Below are 4,711 nucleotides of genomic sequence, written 5' to 3' on the forward strand. Positions count from 1 at the left end.
GGAGGGGGGAGGAGGAGGACGACTGCCTTCTGCCCTAGACAGGGACAAACAAGTAGGGGCTCGTCCTTGGTAATAAGAGGTCAGATGGAGGAGGAGGTGCTTTCAGAATGATTCAGGGCAGAGGGAACCATTGAGATAGTCAACGTCTTCTTCAAACACTTGATTGTGATCTCTCTAAAACAGAACTAAAACCATGTTCTTCCTTGTGCATTTTTAGGTTGAGTATAGATTATTATAAATTTAAATGAGAATACATACTTTTCAGCTTATTTTAAGCCACATTTTAGAATAAAGTAGCATAAAATTACTTACTTGTACCTAGTAGAACAAATAATTGTAATTTGACTGTCAGCAACATCATTTAAGAATATAAGAAACTTAAAATAAAAAATATTTAATATATATTTTTCTGACTTTTAACATATTTCTTCTTTACTCTCCTTTCAAGGACATTATGTGCATATGTCTTATATTTGAAAGTCCATTACTTTTCAAGCTATATTTCTTTGCAACAGGAGGTGTGTGTGTGTTTTTATTTACATATTATAAATATTTATTTCCTAGGCAATAAAGCTCTAAAAGTATGAACATTTTCTTCTGGGTTGAGTTTTTTCTGGATTGAGTATACACATTAAATTATAATTAGTGGTAATTTAAATCTGATCAAAATTCTACATATACACTGTAGACTGTGATAATTTATTGAGAAGGTGTCTAGTAATGAGATAAACTGAGTTTCCTCATCAGTCAGTCCACCTTTCCAATAACACAGATAATGTATTATTAAAGGTCACAAGATTTGCCCTTTAGGTATTTTATCACTGCAACAAGAAAAGTAATCCAATGGGAAATGGAAAAACTGTAAACTTTCTAGGCTAGTGGGGACATCTGTAATCTAGGAAAAGTACGGACGTTTGGTGACTTGACCCCATATGGTTTTAGTATATAGGATTTTTGGAGCACTGCCTGGGCCTTTCAGAAGATACATTTATACCTTCATCTCCATGAGACAGTTGGATGGGAGGTTTGGACGCCCTCGTCATTCAGTTCCGTGGGGGATCGCAGGTGTGGCAAATTTCCGGAAACAACTGTATAAGTAAGTGGGAAGAACCTTTGCAAACATCTTCCCAGTCTCTGGGATGTGGCCGTTTTGAATTCCTGATTTCCTGTCTTTCTTTTGCTTTCTCTTCTGAGTTCCAGGCCACACAAAGGAGAACACGAAGGAGAAGCACAGGGGACCTTGATTTCTTTTTCTTCCCAGTTATGTGTGTTCATTTTTAGGATGAAAACCAAGCAAACTCCCTTGTCCAATCATAAGGGGAAGGCGTACACCGAAGCATCCCTAAGACCTTCATTAGAGATTCATGTCTTACAGCTCTTCGTTATCTCTGGATACCCGAAGGATAAACACGCCAAGTCTCCCAAGCTGTCCCCCCCTCCCGTTACTTCCTGTCTCCGCCGCACGAAGACAATGACAAGTTCCAGGATGTATCCTATCTGTTCTGAAATATTCTTAGCTTTGACAACAACCTTTTAGCCTAGCAAACTGCAGCCAGCACTGCTTCTCTTCCTATTCTGATCAGTGTCACTTGGGACTTGGGTTTGAGATCTCAGGTTAATTGTTAGAATCCTTGATTCTTTTAGTCTCTGTCAGTGGGAAGGCTCTTGATGTCTACTGTCTTGTACTCCTTGAGTTGCCTCCCCTCCCCAACATCCCCCCCCCCCCCCCCGAGTTATCTGCTTTTCTTGGCCTCTTAATCTAACTACAGAAGATCTGAACCTCGGGTCCCAAATTCAGGTGTGAACAAAACACTGCCTGTTTTAGTTTTCACCTTAATCAAAATCAGATTCTGAACTAACACTCGGGTGGGGAAAACCAACTCCTATCATTTTACAAAAGTTTGTCTTTTCCCCCATCACAAAGTTTTATAAAATCATAGGTTCCTAAAAATCAAGTCTTTGGGGTAAAAGAGAGATCTCAGTGGTAGAGCATGTATTTTATAAAGCCTTAGGTTCAGTCTTGAGCACTTCAAATACACCCAGCAAGTCTTTGGTACTCACCTCTTTTCTGGTTGGTGTTATAGACCAGAATTTCTCCTATGCCATCCCCACCACGACAGACTGTGTCAAACTGTGAGCTGAAGCAAATGATTCTTATCCATCACGAAACCAAAACCTAAAACTTTGGGACTGGTGAGACGGGTGAGCAGGTAGAGGCATTTGCCTCGCTATAACCTAAGCTTAACCTCTTGAGTTCCATCATGGTGGACGAAGAAAACAGACTCACGTAAGCTGTTTTTTTTACTTCAACATATATTGCGGGGGATGAGGGTGGGGGTCCTCGAGTGTAATTAAAAAAAAAAAAAGTTTGCTTATAAGTGGCTATTCCTATCTCAATAAATAAGTTCCATTACAGGTTAGATCTCCTCAGTTAGATCTGTTAGTCAGCTCTCACTAAGATCTTGTTAATCAAGAAGTGCTCCCGGGTGACATAAGGGGTTCTCACTTTCCCCAAAGAATCACAGAGCTCCGAAACCTTTTCTCCATCAGGAGTTCTCAAACCCTTGCTTTCTTCGTGTTTCCAAATCTTCATCACAGTCCTCCAAGTGCTTAGATTTTAACATAAAGCCGAAGAACGTCTACCGCTGGGGTCTTCCCGCATCACGGCAGGCTGCTTCCAGAAAAGGAAAACTGAGACACCTACTTCCAGAAACCTTAGCTCTCGCTACGTAAATCATGGGTGTGCAGCAACTTAATAATGAAGAACACAAACACTTCGATTACTTACCCTGCCATAGACACACATTTGACACAGTTACACAAGAATGTAAAATTTGTCTCAAGGTCCTTACACATAAGCTTATCCTATGGATAATCTGTCATGTGGCCAAAATAATCATTTCAACATCTCTAATTCTGAGACAACAGCGTGAAATATTGCTACTTAGCATCCTGACGGCAAATTCCTGAGATAGCAGGAGTTGTCTCTCGGACATGTAAACAAAGCATTAAACGAAGTTGCAACTTCTGTCAGCTTCTCTTTATTCAATTCTAGACAGAGCCCATTCATCTATGAGGGCTTTAGTAACTGCTAGGTAGGCTAAGTCCCAGAGCAGTGACAGTTCAGTCGGATGTCTTGCAAACAAAAGATGGAGCCGGACTACGTAAGAATTATTGAAATCTGGCCAGCACCCTCTTCTGCCCCATCGTGGTTTTTCTGTGAGGGTAAACCCTTGACTTACCCAGTGATTCCTAAGAAGAATACATTGCTATGAAGCAACATCAGGAGCCCTCCTCCCAGCCAGGCAGTGGTGGCACATACCTTTAATTCCACCTGGGAGGTGGAGGCAGACAGATCTCTGAGTTCGAGGCCAGCCGGGTCTACAGAGCAAGTTCCAGGACAGACGTGGTTACACAGAGAAACCCTGTTTTGAAGAATGAAACAAACAGGAAAAGATCCCCTGTCCCTTTAAATTCCAGGTTATGTATCATGCCACTTTTTCCATGTTGGGTTCCTCTGTGTCCCTGTCCCACGGCGCACATCTGCTTAATGTTCAGAAGAACTGGCAGACACTGCCACCTCTTGTTTCAGTGACTTGTTCCTTTTGAGGATTTGCATTTGTTGTCTATAACTCTGGTTTTGAGAGTGAATCTGGGAGGGGATCCTCATTCTTACTAACCTTTCCTGCTATAGGAAGTGACACCCCCATACACAGCCACTTAAGAGTTAGACTATCTCATAGTCTATGGCTCCGATGATAATCTGGTTGTAAAAATACCATACGACAAAAGCAGTTCGCTTTTATTCTCTACATCGTCTTCACTATCGACACTTTAACTACAAGAATGTTCTGGTCTCCGCAAGCATCCTCATTGTTACAATGTCTTCACATTGACTGATTTTCATATTTCCTATTCATGAGCCATAGCAAGATGGCACTAAATTTACTGCTGGTATTGATAGTCACATGCACATTCAATTCTTAGCCATCTGGTTATCGTATACCTCAACTACAGTAAACTTATCAGTGACCAAAATGCGTAGACTTAGACACATGGCAACAATCTTAGATCCTAAAACCCTATTGCCTTCATATGCCCAAGTTTCCTGTAGAAAAGACAGATCACACAAAAATACATTGCTCATGCTAGGCAGTGGTGGTGCACACCTTTAATCCCAGCAGTCGGGAGGCAGAGGCAGGCGGATTTCTGAGTTCAAGGCCAGTCTGGTCTACAGAGTGAGTTCCAGGACAGCCAGGGCTACACAGAGAAACCCTGTCTCGAGTACCCCCCCACACACACCACCATCCCCCCCCAAAAATAACATTGCTCATCAATCTTCCTGATTTCATCCTGGCATCCCATCCTCTATGTTACATGCTGCAGGGTAACCATGGTATAATGACAAAATTGAATCACATATTTTTATACATTAGTCTCTTTAGTTATTTTTAGTGACTGAATGCTAAAGTTTCTCTTCCCCGTTAAAATTAAATGTTGGTTATTTCTGTCTTTGCTGTTCTACAGCCATTGAGAAAATATTCTACCTGTCATGCATGTGGCTTTATTTTTATTTATTTATTTTTTTTGCTTTTTTGAGTCTCTGTTTATTTCATAACCAAAGAAGCACACTATCTATTGCATCATATAACCTAGTTCTGACCTTATCTGATCCTAAATAGTCCTAGTTTTTATATTCTTTTTTTTTTTT

The sequence above is a fragment of the Mus pahari genome, chromosome 19 (genome assembly GCF_900095145.1).
Source record: "Mus pahari chromosome 19, PAHARI_EIJ_v1.1, whole genome shotgun sequence".
NCBI lineage: Eukaryota > Metazoa > Chordata > Mammalia > Rodentia > Muridae > Mus > Mus pahari.